Source organism: Mugil cephalus, chromosome 13 (assembly GCF_022458985.1).
Source record: "Mugil cephalus isolate CIBA_MC_2020 chromosome 13, CIBA_Mcephalus_1.1, whole genome shotgun sequence".
Taxonomy (NCBI): Eukaryota; Metazoa; Chordata; class Actinopteri; order Mugiliformes; family Mugilidae; genus Mugil; species Mugil cephalus.
The window spans coordinates 20,075,460-20,094,812 of NC_061782.1; the positions used below are offsets into that span (position 1 = coordinate 20,075,460).

Here is a 19,353-nt window from a genome sequence, read left to right on the forward strand (position 1 = left end):
GCTGTGACTCTTGCTTCACTGATACTCCTCCCAAAATATCTATATTTGTTGTGATTCTATCAAATTTGGGACCCAATAATATAACAGTTATGCACTACAGGGTTTATAGTGGTTTGTAAATTGCACAACTTTCAGGACTCCCGGTATTATCTTTTTTTAATTAATGTTTTTTGGACAACTTAGGTCTCTGGTAGTGTGTAGAATAATTTCTGTACTTCCTTTTTTTTGTGCAGTGTCACATATGAAGGTGGAAATAGTTACCTGTACTTTCCTGCTGTTGTCTCCCACCAACAGCTCCTATAACTATCACCACAGTTTACTCAACTTGTACATTACCATATTTATTACTTTTTCATTTATTTAAGCTGTAGTGCAGGATTTAAAAATACCTGTTACATTCAATCCTTTTCCTGTAAAGCTGCATAAGTGAATCCATGTTATGTAAATCTCTCTGTTTCTGTACAACTAAGTAACTCTTCCTGGTGTATAGTGCAGTTTTAAATTTGCTGTCTATATTCCCATGCTTCCATGTTTTTCAGGCCAAGGATCACCAAACTGATGAGAGATTAGTAGGGAACCAACTATATGTGTTTTATATTAAACTTGGCTGAGTGCCATTTTTAAATATACATACATCTCATAATTTTGGATTAAATATTTTTTATTTCGTACGTGCAAATATTGTAGAGTGTATCTGGATTTGATCTGGGGACTGAATAGACTCTTGGCTGATTACATTGATCCTGACAGAGTCAGTGTGTAACATGCGGCTTCTTGACTGACTCAGCAGCGATAGGGGCGGAGCCTACTGTGTACAGGAAGCTAGGACAGGTATAGTGTGGAGCTCAATGTGAAACGGTCTTCGGCCTCTGTTTATCCCTTTACTAAAATATGTTGGATTCATGTTAATATATATTTAAAGAAATATAACTCTGTGGGGGAAAATAAAAAAAAAAATATATATAAAAATGTCTAATCAACCAAAGATTTCGTGACACCCCCTCCCCTCCCTTGCAGTACCTCCATGGACCCCTAGGGGTCATGGGCCCCCTGTTGAAGACCTATGGTATGTTCTAGGGTCTGTTGTATAAACAAATGTACAAATGTAACTTGGGTTGTGTGGATTAACCATCTCAGAGGGTTAGGAAGAAGGAAATACAATCTACTCAATGTCTAAGAAAAGTTTATTGTGCTACAGAGAAAAAGAGCCATTAGTCTTTTCCTTGTTGAGAAGCACTGAAGCACTGTAGACACAGATCATACAGACGTTGACAGTGCTAGTGTAAGTGTTCTCTCTCTCAGTGGAGAGGAGAAATATGGTTCACAGTATATGTTTCACATGATAATTCTGTCCGGTCTACTTTGCTATGCGTGCTAACATCCTGGTCCACACACAGTGTTGTTGTCTTGATTAACAGTGCTGAGCTGAGCTGAAACGATACATAGTGACGATAGTGACAAAATTGTGTAAATGGAACATATATCTAGACGCAGTATCTGAAATGAACAAAAAAGTCACAGTGAGTATCCCACATGCTTGAATGCACAAATAGTAGATACAGTTGTATAAATAGTGTTGTCACTGTTTAAGGAAATACTGTGAGATACTTTGTTTACTTCTGCATTTGACTTCTGTCAGGATGTCTTATGAACACAGCTTTGTTTATTTTTGTGGCTGATCGAGTGTGGGAATAAGAGGCAGTTTCATTAAGCAATCACACTTATTAAAGATAATAGCACCACTTTGGTGTTTTGCAAAACTGAGATATCAGTTCATTGAGTACACGCACTTGCAAAAATTATATTCTCATGTGAACAAGTACAAGACAAAATCTTATTGTTAAGGGACCACTTGGATTTTATGCACTGGCTTGTAAAATCAGCAAATACCCTAAAACATTATTCTTGCTGCCATTGAAGTTATGACAGGAGATGACATTGTGTTTGATTCTTGTGTAGAGAGGAAGCCAGAGTGAATGGATGTATCAGAAATGGTTTGCTTTGTTTTAGACATTTCCCTAACTTTTTTTTTTCATCATTGTAACCATCATGACAAAGCACCAGTGTTTACTCATTCTTAACCCTTTAGAACCGGACGTGTTGTCAACAACACATTAAACCTTGCAGTTTTTGAATGACTGTAATTCACAATGGTTTGTGATATTGACAGTATTCAAAGTGTGGCTGAACACTGGGAGGTTGTGCTTTTGTCTTGGAGACCTTTGTGGGTGTAGGGGGTATAACTAACTTTGCTTTTACCAACAAATTCAAATTGATAACATAAGAAGTTATTTTTTAACAATGATTTGTGATGGTTTTTGAGTCACAGAAAAATGACACTGCGCTGCTGCGGGTCGTCTTATCTGATGTATAATGTACTGTGTTCAATTTGGCTTTGCTGCACGAGTCCAAAGTTCAGTCAGGATAACAATGTTCAAAGCACACCTACAGACACAGAGTCAAGGCGTAAACAAAGGCATTATCAGTGTAGATCATCGGTCAGTGGTTCCGCCGATGCACTGCAGGGGGGTCGCAAAATCTTTGGTTGATTAGACATTTTTTGTGTTGTTTTTTTGTTGTTGTTGTTGATGTTGTCGTTTTAAATTTTCCCCATCATTAAATACACATTAACCTGAATCCAACATATTTTAGTAAAGGGATAAGGGATAGCTTAATAATGAATGCATAATGATAATAATAATGTATATTTATAATAGCACCAGGCCAAGTTTAATATAGAACACATATAGTAGGTAGGGGGTCCCTACTTTATTATCAGTTTGGGGGTCCTTGGCCTGAAAGATGTTGAAGACCTCTGATCTAGATGTTAGAGACACTGCTCTGTTTTCAGCCACAAGGAAAGATAGCCCTTCCCAGGAATACTGGTGATAACTTCCATGTTTCCATGTAACATCTTAGTTCTAGGAATCATTTTGCTATTACAGAAACAACCAGTGACGTGCAAAGCTAAATGTAAATATGCTGCTGCTGATCATACGCTTTAAACTGAAACATATATATTCTGGATTTTCCCTGTGCGCCGTCGCCTCAGCCACTCACTGATATTAAACCTCTCACTTCCTTTTTGAAGCTTTGTTTACCAGCCAGTATGCTATTTTTACAGGAGGCCTCTGCTAACACACAGGCTCGGTTTACCGTCGAAAAGGATGTGTCCTCTTCATCACGTGTCTTGTTTTGAACAACACTTTTTCAGTGTTACTTTGCATCTCACACGTAAGTGCATTTAAGCATCTATAATGCTCAGCTTCCTGAGGAAATTTCCCATAAAGCAATACAAAACATTTTCTCTGATGCTAGTGAACCAGGTCATATCAGACATCCTGTAAGTGTGCCCAGAGGCATCTACTGTGGCAATTACCAACATGCAGATTCACCATATGTGCAATCCGAAAAGTTAAAATTAAAAATATATGTGGACATATCTTGTTGTCATGAAAAGTTGAAAGCTCTACTAGCATAAACATGAGATTAGGTTTTTCTACATCAGTAGTTCATGAAGGACAGAAGTGTAGCAACATCTTGGCAAAACTGCAGCCATGCTGTTATCTTTGGGGAGTTTTACTTAAGCACCGTTGCTTTAAGTAAAATTCTATCATGCTAATGTTTAGTATGTTTAAGGGCTTTAAATACCATAATGACTGTTGGCCATTTTCCAGTGTTGGGGTGTGACTCAACAGCTGTGGCTTTAGTTTTGGTGCTCTGTTGCACACTGCTGGGGCTGGTTGGACCCCTGTTGGTGCCTTTTCAGACAATTCAACAAGAGACAGGAACAAGTGGGCCCTCTCTGATTGGCCGCTCAGCTTCGAGAACCAGAGCACATGATGAGAAACGGAAGTGAGCACAACGTCACAGAAAGCTCCTTCAGTTTTATATTTTCCTATAAGGTGGACAATCGGATGCACAGCGATTTTCAAAATGGCATCTAGAAAGAGTAAACATGCACAACTCTGTACAACAGTTTGTAGCTGTTTCTAAGTCCCTAGCATCCCAGCTAATAGTTTCTTTTTTGGTTTCCCTTGAACTGGAGATGCAGACTACTGCCACCTTCAGGTACGCAGAGTAGTACGCAGTACACATATGTACTATGTGGCCATTAGCTTAGTGAATAGTCCTCACTATGTGTTCCAGTGCAACATTGTCTGTTGGGCCAGACGAGGGTGACACTAGGTAACATCGCAGTTGGTTGTTCCTTTTATAAATCCTCCTTATGTGAACACAATGGAGGGATCAGATTGCTCTTTTACTGATGAAGGCATGAAGGAGCTAAAGTTTCCAAAAAGAAACTGCTAACAGTAAAGTTGTGTGCTTGCTGTGTGTCCTTAGCTGCTATGCTAACTTTAATGCCAACATTTAAGGTGCTTGTGTTCAGAGTAGGTGGGTTGATGAACCCTGCAGCTCTGTGAGAACTGGACAGGAGAAGGTTGCAATGTGCAGCTGCTAAGGGTAAACCACAGCTTGTCATCTTCTGTGTCTACGCCTGTTAAATGCAGTTGAGTGGGTGTGGAAGATTTACAGTTGCTTCAAGTTACCTGCTTGCTGCAATGAACTGAGTAAAAAAAATAATTTTTGAATATAGTTATGTGATTATCTTACAAAAACTACAGGCAATGAGTGATTGATGACATCTTTCATGTAACATTTACTATAGCTAGATGAAAAATAAGATCAGCTGCTTCACGCGCTACTGAGTGAAAATGTGCGTCTTGAAAGCTTTAGGAAAAAATAACAAAATCAACTACAGCCAGATGTTGCCAAATGGATAAGCAAGTTGACATTATTCAAATTTTCTAAACAATATTTAAGAGGTGTTTGTCAGTTAAAGAGATTACTTATTTCACCGAACAATAGCCTACATTGTCCTCTGCCCTAATCATGAGTCGCCCTGCAGCACTGTGGAAACACTGTCGGCGCATCTGTAAATGTGAGCCACGCATGAGTCCACAGTGTGATTTGTCTGCAAAAATACCAAATATCCTTGACTCACTCTGCAGTCTTCTTTTCACAAAATAAGTGCAGGGTAAGGACTCAGGCTTCATGTTTGTTTTTTTTTTCTATTCAAGTGTTGCGTATTGAAATGGATCTTCATTAGAATAACTATGGTGTACAGCGTGTGCCGGTGCAGACAATGACCTCCGGGGAGAATTGTTGTTTTATTACCTGACTGACTGTTCACAGGAGCGTGAGAAGACGCAGTGGAGGAGGGGTGAAGCATGAGACTAAAAAAATCAAGTTTACTTTGCTGTCAGGTTTCATCCTTTTTCAAATCCTGTTCATTGTTGTGCATAGAATTTAACAGAAAGTCAGACTGTGAACAACAGCCCTTAACGGGTATTTCAGTGAATCCTCGAGGGAATGTCATGCCAGTGCAGCAGCCAGCGCAAAATTCAAGGCGCACGCCAGAGACTGAAGAGGAAAAGGAATGGAAGGATATAAATAACACTGGTATTTAAATGAATCCATTAAAAATGAAAAGATAAGAGACGATGCAGATTAAAAGCTGACCACCCACATCAGATCTTTTTGATTTCATCTCCTCTGCCTCTTGCACACAAACAGGATTCATGTTTAGTCAAAATGCTGCCCACACATAACAGGCCTCTTTGCATCTGCCTGATGTGTGTGGGATGACTTTTCAGACATTGCTTCATGTGTCAAACCATGCACTGGCACACGTGAACAGTGGCTGAGACACATGAGCGAAAACAATAAATAAATCACAAGGCTTTATTGCAAACTGTGAAATTAGGGGGGTTAATGTTTGTTAATGTCCTACAAGAAGACGTTCTGTTAAACTTTACATTATTTTATAATAACATTTCATAGCATGTACAATACTTTAGCAAAATGCAGTTCTCAGGGCTGATTCAGCTCTTGTGCAAATACAGTGAAAAACCACAAACCTGAATGTTTAATAGATAAAAAGTGACTTTCTCAAGAGAAGATGGCAAGTGTGCCCTAATATTAGGAACTATGAGCATGCAGAATTACCCGACTAAATTATGAAAATATGTTTGCCCCAACTCGTTTGTTCATTCGCAAGTTTCATAGTAAGTGTAACAAATGACAACAGCAACTAACTGCTAACCAAGCAGTGGAGTTCCTGGGTGCAGGTGATAGAGCAGCGTTCTGCATAAAGATGACTGCTTTCCTGAGTTCTTCTTGACGTTCGTACCTTCCAGAAAGTGGCAGTATGTCCAGGAGGTTAGCTTCAGGACAAAAATGTCCGGCTAGCTCATTATGCAAAACCTGATGCACGCTGCCAATAACATTAGATCTCCAGTCTCCAGTGAGCATTTGATGACTTAAGATTGGAAAATGCACATAATGAGACAAGAACACTCACTCACCTGTTATGACAACTGTGCACACAGTGTGAGCTTCTGCCTCTGCCAAGCGATTGTCTGTATCCACCAAAACACTTGAGTATACACAAAGTGGTATAGTGCAGATCCTGGTATGTGCATGGGTTTTTTTCAGGAATAGTTTTTTTTGTTGTTGTTGTTGTTGTTGTTTTATTTGATTTAGAGCTGTCAGCAGTTATTGTGCATATTATTCAGCTGTAAAAATAAGATGTCTGCCATGATGTCTAAACTCTGTCAGAAAAGTTTGGTTTGGTGTTGTCGTATATATTGATGCTTTCGAAAAGATTTCATTTAATTGTGAAACAAGGTGCAGTCATCCAGCATCTTTCAGTGGTTGACATGTGAGAAACATGATATCTGTATAAAAACACAAGTTAGTGCACAAGTAGAAACGGGCGCGGTTCAGTTTGCCGTGGGAAAATTAAATTTGCAGTGTTTTTTTTTTTGTTTGTTTTTTTCCTTAGGTGTATCATTGGTGAAGCAGTCACATGAGGAACTGATGGTAGCTCTTTCCACACAGAAACTGATATTTCTCAATAACGGCGTTCTGAGCATGTGTGTACCTCAACACAAAAGTAGCACCATTCATACGGAGATGTTTATGAGTCAGCTGAAAGGAGTGTGATATCATATTGCACCAAAGAATACGATAACATCAAAGAAAGACTTTGGGCAACATTTTATTTGATCAGGCACGGCAGGCTGCCACAGAAATAATTATACAATTGTACGTAGTCACGTAGTAGTAGCTGTTGAACAAGGCAGATCAAGCTCATAACTCATAACCAGTAGGCTACTGTGATTGACAGTGGTGTGTAATCACACTTTTACAGTTTATCACCAATGCTAGACAAAAGATAAAACCATGTTTGTCTCCAGACAAGGTTAAAAGGATGTGTTGTGATTGATTAACAGTTACGGGTGTGATATTAGATCAGCTGTCATGGCAATGATTCTACCACAACTATTGTAAAACAGTTGGGACATGGTTACACTGTTAAAATGACTTCTCCAGTTACCTCTGATTTGAAGTGTGCACTCTATATGATGTACTATAGTCTAGGTGACTGTGGGGCTTGTTTTGAAAGGTGGTATTTCCAGCTCGATTGTTTAAGTGGGGATTTCTTCTTCTTCTTCTTGCAGGGCTAAGGCACAGAATGGAGAGACAGTTTCACCGCAGGACTATCGGGCTGGTTTCCACCACATTCACCGATCCTGACGAGCAGTGGGGAAACCACCTCAGCAAAGCTCATCTGGTAGGAGTCTACACTTTTCTGAACTACTCTACTGAACTGCAGTGTGATCGGTGCCTTGTTGATGATATCAACCATGTTTATCTGATAATAATTCCTAACTGTTGCTGTGCGGTGAGATGGATTACATGTTAATTCAGACCAAAGTCAGATTCAGAGTCCAAACATTTGGAGCCGTTTTAACGGCAATGTGGTTTATAGACTATACTGCAAAAGCTCAGAGTAAATAACTCACGGCTCTGTAAACGTTCTCTTTCTGGGGTTTTCCACCCATTGTTAGTTACTATTTTTTTTAGTAAAACAACAAAATAATTTCAACTTTGCTTAAATCAATAAAACCTGCAGTTTGTCTGCCATTTACGGTAAAGTCCTCCATCAAAGCTCAAAAAGACATTGACTGATGGTCTGTGTGCCTCGGTCTAGACCCGCAAAAAGAGTCACATCACAAGCAACTGTTCCTGCTCCTAGTTGTATCTACTTACCTGAGATTTGAATAACCTTCCAGTAACAAACATGCATTCCTCACACCAAGCAAAAGGCCTGAATCCTCTCAGCACTGTGTGCAATATCAAAGTCGACAGACATTAGAAACCACAGGAGAACCCCTGAACTTGATCTTGCAAACAAACAATCCATACTGCTGACTTACTGTATGCACTCAGTTGATTCACTAATGCTGGCTGACAGACAGTGAGTGCAACTGCAGCAGGCCAGATGAATTAGCTAAATTGGAGTCCGTCCATTCGTCAAAGTCTCAGTGATCTATAGCCTAAGTGTCATGGCGTCAGTCCGTGTAAAAATGCAAATGGGAGCTCATGTGTTACAGTGCGCGTGTAAAGATCTGCTTCGGAGCTACACGTTCACAGAGAGACAGTCTGGCAACAAAGTACAAAAAGAGGAAATATATATATATTTACATATATATGCATATGTTACATTTTTCTCCAATAGGGCGGTAAGCAGACTAGACATGTCACATTAAAATTCTGAGTTACCTAACAAGCCTCAGTAGGTTTACACCTTTTGTCATTGGTATTTGAGTGTGAAGTATAATATATGAAATGCAAAGCTCTATCACTTGTAGATGACAGTTGGCCGTTAGTGAGTGTTCTAGTAGTTTCTGGTTGTGAGGTAACCCTCTAGTATGGTTACCACCTCAAATGTTTCCAAACATGAGAATATTTTTATGGACGAGCCAGCTCTTCTTACCTGCTTTGAGCATGGTGGATTTCAATCAGCTGTATCAAACCCTCATGTCGGTCGTTGCCTCAGGGTTAAAATTAAGTTTTACCCACCCACTTCCCGTCACTAAAGGTTTCTCAGTGCTGCAACTCCCTGAACTTCACTGCTAATGTTTTTCTGTGAGTACTGTGGGTAGATTTTTTTTATTATTATTTCGTGGGTATCAGACTATGCAATCGTGCACTGTGGTTTGCCAGATGAACAATTTAAAATTGTCTTTCAAATCAGTTTTATTTACACTAAATCACTAGTCATCTCAGGGCATCCAGTTTTATGATGTTTAAAACTGTCTTTGATCAGTGTGTTTGTTAACTTGTTCCCGCCCTCTTGCAAGCCAATCCAGAAGCCAGGGGCTGCTTACCTGCTTCAACTTTCTATTATACTCAAATTGTGAGTCCAATATCTTGGTCCATTTAGCTGTGTGGGTGGCTTTAGCCTCTGAGATAAGGGGTTAATGTAAACATTGAAATGAAAAAGGGTTTCAGAAATATTTGCCAAAAGAGAGTCTGCTGCAGAGACTGTTGCCCAGGCCTTGGTCAGCGCTGTGGTTTTAATTCTTTAACTCAAAAAGTGAAAATTGAATGCAGACCTGTGCAGCTTTGGTTTGACAAAAACATAATTTAATTAGCTGACTTTCTTCAGTGTGGGTGCGTGACAGCAAGTGCTGCATAACTGTTTCCAGTCATCTTCACACGCTTGCACATGTACACACAGAGTTGTGTTTCCATCACTTCAGAGGACATTAGACTGACTAAGCATTCACTTCCTGAAGACTTTAGACCCTAACGATAACCACTGCCAGCCTCATCCTAACCTTAAACCAAGTCTTCACACTAAAACTAAATGACTTACATTTTGAGATTAAGAGCCTACAGTCCTAAAAAAAAAAAAAAAAAAAAAAAAAACAAATCCCCACAATTCACAATGTGAATTTTGTAAACAGATTGCAGATGTTAATTTTCCCCCTCGTGAAAAGGAGCCTCTCCTTCTTGACTTGTTTTGACAGCTTTTTGTGTGTGTGTGTGCGCGTACACTACCAGTCAAAAGTTTGGACACACTTTCTCATTTGGCTTTTCGCTGGTAGTGTACATGCATGTGTGCATGAGCTGATCACAATTAGTGGTAAATGCCCCAACTCTCAATCTGGTCTCCGACTCAGCCTGAAAGAACAGATTAGAGGAGCACAGTGGAACATAAATCACTCAGTGTATTTTAATAATCTGTCCCATGAGAAGACAGAGGTGAGGAGGCTAATAAGTGCGAGAGAGCTAAACATGCAGAGATGGCAGCAGAAGCTGAGCAGTGAGGGTGGAGGGCCCGCGTGCAGCCAGTGGATGTGGACTGCCGTGGATTTGTTGCAAAATCCTAAGCGAGCTGGGCATACATGGGAAAAGCCAAAGGGTCGCAGTAAGCAGTATGTCCCTGGCAGTAGAGTGAGCAAGTAAATGGCTGTGGGTAAGGAGGAAACATGCTAGCTGGGGAGTAAGCTAAAGGTAAGGCTGACTGAGTAGTTTGCGGTTTGGTCCGCATGTACAGGGCGAACCGCAAGACCGTTTGGTAGTTTAACTTTGTGTTTGGGTGTGTGGGTCGTGGTTCAGTCCTGCACACTCATAAGCCATTCCTCGAACGTGAACCAGGGTTTGTACTCCTTCCGCCACCCTCACTCACCCTCACCCCTACCCGAGCCAGGATTTGTGTATATCAATAAAAAGGGCTAAGTTGATTTCTCGGTGGTTGAAAGCCACTGAATGCTGGGTCCTGGGGTGACTCCAGGACGCTGGAACTCACGGTAAACCCTTCTTGAGGTGTCGTGGGCCTAACTTGTCACAACAAAACACCGGTGAAGGGAGGTGCCCACTTGAAAACCCCAATAATGTGCGGTACACCAACTACTGCCGTTGGCTAGGCTAGTTAGCTGGTGTCTGCTTGTTGGTTGGTAGCTAACTGCTGGCCTGCCGGTCAGTTTTTCAGTTGGACTGGGCATCTAAATGTGTTTTGGCAGAAGGGATTGCAACATCTTATCCTGTGTAATAATGAAAGCTAATGCAGTACCCATATACCCACATGGAGGAAAACAGGTCTGATATACTGTAAGTGATGTTAAAGATCAGATCTTCACAGGAACATTCTGGCAGAATGTGATACTGAAAGAAAGGGGCACCAGAACAATTTATGTGGACTATATTTAATCTGTGTATAAATTCTTTGTAGGAAATGCAAAATCTCTGGAAACGACCAGGCTGTCAGTGGTGTCCCCGATCTCAAAGGCAGCAACCAACAATGTATTTATTTTTATTTTTTTTGTTGAAAATACTGAATTAAATAAATGTATATAACTAAATAAAATGTATATCAATATCTGAATTGTTTTGACTGCATTATTAAAACAGGCAGCTTAGTATAAACAAAGATTTATTTAGCAGTTAAGCCCTACTTGGCAAACGTAATATTTACTATATCAGCTTTAATGCAGCTGCATCATTTATCTGCAAGTGGTTGCTTGCACTAACTTAATATAAATCTACATCAATCTGCTTAAAAAATTAAAAAGCCACGCTGCCATACTAGCCGCTAGCATCAGCTCTCAAGAGTCTTTTTGTCTGAAAAACAACAAATGACACAACGATGACACTCGAGCACTGACCGCCAACCAACCATCACACAAAACAGTGTATTAGTCCGAATACTTGAGTTGCTATCTCATTGTTTTGAGGTCTGAAAGCCACAGGCTGCTTGAGATTCTCATGAGCAGCGTGCTGCTGCGGTACACAGTTTCATTTTTACAAACATACAAAACATTTACTTCTGTTTGGACACTTCTAAGGATCAGATTAGTTGTTTGGGGGCGGAGCTTTTTCAGATACGGCATCAGTTCTAGCGCTCCTTGTCGTGACAGATGCCATTGTTACAGATGAATGTAAACTGCTCAAACCACAAACGTATTCCGCACTTAAAGTCATGTTGCACCGATTACACTGACACATCGCTGGAGCCCTGATTAAAATAAACGTATATAAATCTGGAAATCTGGGGAAAAAATATAAATTTGAGATTAATTTCTTTTTCTTTTTTTATGTTAATCATGTTTTATTCCAGTTTGGACATTTGCATGTCATTTAGGAGGATATACATTGATTGACTGCATTATAAAAAAAAAAACAACAGCAAAATAAATAAATAAATAAAATAAAACAGCAACTTGATCTTGAGCCTTAAAAAACACAATGTGAAATGCAGAGCCTCAGAGCAGCCAGGCCACAGCAGGGAAATTATATAAATTTTTTAACAGAGCACAGTGAAAACTACCACGAAGGGCTGTATGCTTGTGTGCCTTGTAATTACACAGTTTGTCAGCCATGCAAACATGCTTTTTGTTGTTGTTTTCAGCGCTTTGAACAGACAGTGTTAAATGTTAAGAGTGGTTTTGCTGTGTGTTTTTTCTTCATTTGATCACAGACGATCAGTAAATCAGTGTTAAATGTGAATTTGTTTTGCTGCATGTTCCATTCAAAGCCTCCTCAGGGTGTGAAATTTGTAGCTTTTTAACACATCTCTTGAGTGAAGCGTTAAAAAATGAGTGCAGCCGAGCTCAGTTCACTACTGTTTTGGGCATCACTGCTCAACCAGTTTATTTACGTACATAGTTTGGAATTAAATGGGGTTCACTAATATTTTAATAATTACCTGTGGTACACATTTATTGATGCAGAAATTCAGAAAAAAAATAGAGTCGTCTGAACAAGACAACTTGAGATAACCTTTGATCCCCAACCGATACGTACAGCCGGCGTTAAGTACTCTCCAACCTGCTCAACACTGATGCAGGTTTTTACTTAATCAAAAATGACAACAAGACAAAGCACCTTCTCATCCATCAGGCTCCTTCCTCCAATAATGAAAAGACTGATTTAGTTGAGAAATCTAATGGCATAACCTCTGATCTTTAACTCGGAATGCAGTTTGCTTTAACACTCAGCGGCTGCACATAATAAATGAGTCGCAAGTGTCACATAATGGCTTCACTTGCGCAGATCTTATTGCATGACTGGCTGCAATGTGTTTTCAGCACAAGCGACGCTGTATTTCCGTCTGAAGAATTCATATGCACACAAATGTCTAATACAATACAATGTTGAGTGATGACATTTTATATCCAAAAGGTCAAACATCACTGTCCAGTCACTGTCACGTCTCTCTAACACATACTAAATCCGTGCCAGACATGGAGGCAGACTGCAGCCTGACTGTGAGGCAACATTTTCAATTATATGTTCAGTAATTTGTCCACATGTAATGTTTTCCTCTTTGCATGTGTTTTTGTCTGTGTTGCGTTTCTTGATTAAGAGCACGCTCCTCTTAAATGTGTGCCGTCACTTGTTTATACGTTACATGTGACTCCCTTCTGCACAGAACTGATCTTTGGGATAACAACCCAAATTTAGACTCATAATATCACTAGTCAAAATTAAGGAAATAAATGGCTAAATATAGTCAATGGAAATGATGTGTTTGTTTGCTGCTGTTATTTTTTGGAAGAGAGACTAGAGTAGCGTTGATGACCATATATTAACTTCCTGTTATTTTAACCTTTGGCTTTTTTTTTTTTTTTTTTTTTGTATATATTATATCATTTGTCATGATATAATTATGAGCACTAAATATGGGCTACTCATTTATCCTCCTAGTTGTAGATACTGTATTTCCTGACACTACAAAATGTTCCACATGGTGAAAACATTAAAACATAACTTCCCTCAGAATACTATTTAGTTAGTTTATTTTAAACAGTGCACGTTATAAATAAATTGCTCCAAATAGTCTGTGCCGCTGTAGTAGTTTAGTTTATGTAACTCAATGAGGGCTTCACATTTTGCCTTCAGGGAGCTAATACGTTTCGAACAAAATATTACGTACTGAGTACTGAGACTGCTCTGTGTTTATTTGGACTGCTTTTGGTTATCACTTTACTGAATGCTTTCATTTATTAAACATGTTAGTATTATGCGTACAAAGCCTCAGTTTGTTACTAATGCGTCACTCCTGCCAACAGTTTAAAATGTACACAATGGAGGGATATATGTTACAACCTGATAAATAAGACGAATATCTCCATTTCCATTAAATAAACAGACTTTTGATGTATATATTTTTTTTACCATTACCTCTTATTAAATCTGCTGCTGCACAGGGGCCAACACGTGCAGCGACGAGATGCTTTTGCTGTTAAATATCTAAACATCGGTTACACCCTTTAAAGCGGCCTGTCACTTTCAATAAATGTACTCTGCAGTGTTTAAGGCCGCTCCGAGAAGGCTAAATGCAGATCCACTTTATCAAACAGGGAAGACAAAGCACCAGTCATCCGTCAAACTGGTTAATCTAGTCCTGTGCCTTCAGTAATTATTCATCGTAGTTATATGTCTTTGTCCTGAGAGAAAAAGATCACTGGGATGAATGGGCACCCTTGTTTTATCCACTTTTTGTTGCAGAGCTTTATGTTCACGTTTCAGGAGAAGCTGGTTATGTTGCTGTGAGCCAAGAAGCTTTTGATGCCTCGCGATTTAGGTCTCCTGAGGACTCACTGCTATTGAATCCTTCACGCTGAACGTCATAGAAACAAATGTACTTGCAACGGAGTTGAAACATCTTTTCGCGGCAATATTGAGTCTGAAACTAAGTGGTGCTCCACTAGACAGGTCAGACGACTAATCCATCTCCTCACCTCTTAACAGGACGATGAACGGCGTCACCAGAGCTGAGAAATTTCAAGCTGTCTGGCCCGTGGTCAGTGAGATGGCCACGGCGTGAGGCTGGGTTATAAATGGAAGGCTGCAATTCATCTTGTTGCGCTTTCTACAGGCTCTTTAATCACCTGGGGCACTTTAAGTCATTTCACCCTCAGTAGAAGAGCTTATCAGCTAGGGGACAACTGGGGAATTTACTCCTAATTATGATGGTTGCGTACAGTTTGTGAGTGCAGTTGTGGACTTGTGTGAGATGTACATTTTGAGATTAGAGTCATTATAAAGAACTAACACAAGCGGCTAAACTAGAAACGTGAATTCAGAATTGTTATTGTAAATCTCAGTCACTCTGCAAAACGGAACCACAATCAGACATAGAATATACATTTTGCTGAGATTAGGAGCACCGCACACGCATGCGGTCACCGGTTCTCATTTGTAGGTCATGCCTTCAGATGAAAAGTCAAAAATGGCCACCACACAGGAGGGATATTGTGTTACCAGAATAGTGCAAACAGAAAACATACATTGTTTGATCCACAATCAAAATGTCTCGCTCTCGTATTTGTATGCTGCAGTGAGTGTAAATTTTCCAGAATGTCTGCTGAAAGCCTCAAGTGTAAATGTCTGACACAGCTTTCATGTTTTCCACTGATGCTCAAAGCTCCAGGGAGGAGGACTTATTGTCTGTTGTGTAGCCAAAACTGTAAGGCACTTTTTCTTTCCTACCAGCGAGGCGAAGCCTCAAAAATTACTTTGCTTTAATCTGTTTAGTCTGAGCAGACGAGGTCCATCATGACTAAGCAAAACGTGGTCGAATCAAAGTGACCCTAATTATAAGACTTTAAAGTGAATCTGACATTGTAAATTATGTTTGTGTTCAGCTTAACTCTCAGGAGCATTAATTGACCCTGGCCATGTTTAACCTTTATCTAATGATGAATAGACGAATTGCAAGTTTATTTTAGAAACTCCAAAGTGAAAAGATGCTAATCAAGTCAATAAAAGGGTAAATAAGGGAGCTGGCAAAACAGGACTGTAAGCTTTTACCCCGGGTTTTAGGACAGTCATTAAATCGTTTCAGGCTCCATCCATTTGAGTTATAGCAGAATTACATGTAATCAATCACGATAGAGTGTGTGTGCAACAAAACTTTGCAGCTGCTAACTAGTCAACACTGCCTTTGGTTCAGAGTGAGCTGAGGGGGCCCTGAAAAACACACTCAGGCTAAACGGGACAGAGAAAAACAACAAACAAATAAACCCAAGTGCACAGGCAGCGCTGCGCCGTCATGTCCATGCACCAGTCTGTGCTGCAGGTTGTTTCGACCATTTCAGAGACAACTCCAGAAACATTGTCTTTACCCTGTCAGTCCAGAAACTTTTTAGATAAATAACTTGACTTTATAATAACGGCTAATAGGTGAATGGTCAGGGTCTGGGCTGCCAGGTTTTTGTTGGAACTGAATGAAAACAGTGATGTGTAAATGTGAATACACACATGCTACATATATTGAATGACACTACTCATGGACTATATTTATGCAGTTTTTATGCACTTCCTTTGTTTTATATGAAATGTAAAATAAGTGAATGATTTAGAGTAAACCTGTTGTTTTTTTATGGGTTATCGTTTTCCCCCAGATGTTAAAAAGACAATTTAGTCCCACTGAGATCAATTATCTCATTTTCAAAGAGGTCCCGCACAGTGTAGTACGGTGGACATTCACCAAGGAGTAGTCCGACTGCATAACATGTGGTTAATACAAATGGGCGAAAACAAGACAGGAACTGCAGATGAGTGTTTTTGTGCCTGAGCGTATGTCTTCTGATTGTCGAGGCCTCGTCTGTGACCAGAGTACTGAAGGAAAAACAAACGACACTTTGGTGCCATTAAAACGGGAAGATCATCTCTGGATTGTGACTTAGCGTGTATTTTTAGTCAAAATCACAGCCCGATGTTTCCTTTGTTTCCGTCAGTGCTGTGTTGTCGTGTCTGTGTGTTTATGTGTCGCATGTCATGTCCTCGGCGTGAACCAAAAGGGAGGCCTGGTAGGAAAGCAGGAAACTGCAGTGACGTTAGTAAAGAAATTACATATCTGCATTTACCCAGTTGTTTTTGTCTTGACTATTTTAATTTGTGTTTGTAATTAAATATATTTGGGCACAGAAGTGAGTTTTTATTGTAATTAGCAATAGAAAAAGTTAATGTTCAGAACTTTGGAGACTTCATGGGACTATGATATCAAGAAATGACTCAAGACTAACCCATTTTTACTTTATATGCATTGATAGCTATTAAGAAAGAAACTAAAAATCATTAAAGAAACATTTTAGGACGGTTTATGGATCTACTTTCTAAAAATGAGCTAAAAAAGAAAAAAGGAAATAATCCAGTCTTGACTATTGACTAAAATAAATGATTTTCACTTTATTTCCTACTTTATAGTTTCTATTAATGTCTGCATGTTTACTTCCAGCAACTTCCTGTGTTATATTCCTGTGAGTGTCTTCTGTAAGCTTATAAATATAGTTTTTAAGATGTGATAGCATTTTCAGCCCTGGTTAAATTGTTTCTTTAAGACTTTGAGACATTTAACTAGCAAAAGAATGTAGCTAAACACATGTAAAACCAATTCAATACAATATATTTTTTAAATCCTATATTGTAATTCCTGCTGAAGTCTTACACAGAATTTATTTTGTTCCATCATGCATTCGTCTGCAGATCTAACCGTGTTGCACTGTGTCAACCCTGTAATTATGCTCATTCTCTATGTTTTCCTGCATCCTAACACTGTTTTTCTCTCGTTCGTTTCCAGTTGAAACAACGCTGAGTCATTTTCTGGTCTTGACATCATCACCATGGGCCGGACAGGCCGGTGACCACAGGCAGCGACTCAAGGGGTGGTGCTGTGTGCCGTGGTTTGCAGCGTCTGGTTCTTGGCAAAATAAATTGCGGCGTTGCCTCAGGGAAGAACTGGCTCAAAAGTTGAGAGGAAGAACAAATTCAAGAGGTCTGAGGGCCCAGTAAGTAACATATTCTTATTGTCACATTGCACCAGCTGACCATAAAACACCTGCAGGAGGTCCATGGTGCTGTTAATTGTCCAGGTGTTGAGGTTTTTTGGTCTGCCAACCGGATTCTCGGCTTGTGGACTTGTTTTGTAGAAAAATCTCCACACCCAATGAGGTCATGCTGGTGCTGTTGAAATCCCAGCTGGTGGTGAACAAAGCCAGTAAAACACAAGAGAGAGATTAACTACCTTCTGACTCAGAATGCTTTTAATTATAATAACCTACTATACCTTACTATACTATACTATAACTAACCGGTTAGAGTAGTTTAAAGTGCTTTACTGATGACTGACAAAAAAGACCATTCAAATATAAAAATAGAAAGCAAAAAATAAAAATGGTGGACTTATGGTGGAAAATAAAGTACAATAAAAAAATAAAGTACAATAAAAAAATAAAATTAAATAAGAACAGTAAGTTCCAATAGAACAATCCACAATATGAATACAATAAAACTAATTATTTAAACAATACATAATTTTTTAAGACTTAATATATTTATAATAATATAATATAATATAATATAATATAATATAATATAATATAATATAATATACTATAATATAATATAATATAATATAATATAATATAATATAATATAATTATAAACCATAAACATGAGTTACGATAAAATAACCTTGTCGCTAAACAGTGGTGTGCATTTACCACTTTCAGTTTACTGAGTGACTGAAAAGGTGCAGCACACTGAGAGAATATGAAAATCAATAGGGATGCACAGGAAGTCAGCAGTGATTTAGCCCTTCCTTCACACAGACATCTTAAAAACATAAGACTGACAGACACAAAATTAGACGTAGGTTTAAAATTTAGGCAGATTTTCTAATTAACTGTTAACTGTTTATCTACCAATACATTTATCAGTGTGTCATTTCAGCTCCGAGGTGACCCCAGTTGTCGTCCTCCATAGACTGTCAGTATGCATGCAAAGGCTAACTGGAGCTAATTATTTTACTGAAAATCTGTGTTTTCTGTCCACAGTTGACACAGAAACTTCAACACCAAAACATAGACACAAATGAGCCCATCTGACTACATATGGAAGCATTGCTGAAGAGTTCTGCACGTCCTTAAACTTGAAGCAGCTACTGTATGGCTGAGAGTGTGTTTTGGCACTAGAATCCCACTTTAATTTGCTGATTTATTTCAGTGACTCTTAAGCTAGTGGAGCTAAACAGACCAGCTGTGATACATTTAGACTGGAATCTGAAAATAACTCTAAGAAAAGGCCTCAGACCCTAATGACCAAGATAAAATGTAATTTTTAAATAATTAAATAAGCAGGGAAGAATGCGGTTCACATAAAATGATCCCGTGTAAGGACATAATTTTAAGGTATTTTGGAGAAGTATTTCAAAAGTATGTGATACAAAATATTAACTAATTTTATTTCATCAACTGGCTCATCATTGGGCGTCTTGCTTTTAGTTGTCAGTCCAGGGTTAAATGAGTTCATGACCCTCGGACTATTGTCACACATTAAAAGCACATTGTTAAATTTCAAAACGTGATCGTCTGTGACAGGTTTTGTATAAAATAGAAAACTGGTTTTGAATCTGAAAGGGACAAATGCATCAGGAAAAAAAAAGTGTACAAAACTTGTCTTCCATTTGTATTATATCATGTTTTGTATATA

General features: G+C 39.0%; 1 long non-coding RNA gene across 1 annotated transcript in view; it reads left to right on the top strand.

Annotated features, from left to right (window-relative positions):
- LOC125019194 overlaps positions 1–19,353 on the top strand; it is an 84,911-nt gene that overhangs the window by 56,408 nt on the left and 9,150 nt on the right. The window contains exons 3-4 of the long non-coding RNA XR_007114042.1: positions 7,527–7,639; positions 17,444–17,651. This is a non-coding gene — a long non-coding RNA (uncharacterized LOC125019194). The remainder of the gene's footprint in view (positions 1–7,526; positions 7,640–17,443; positions 17,652–19,353) is intronic.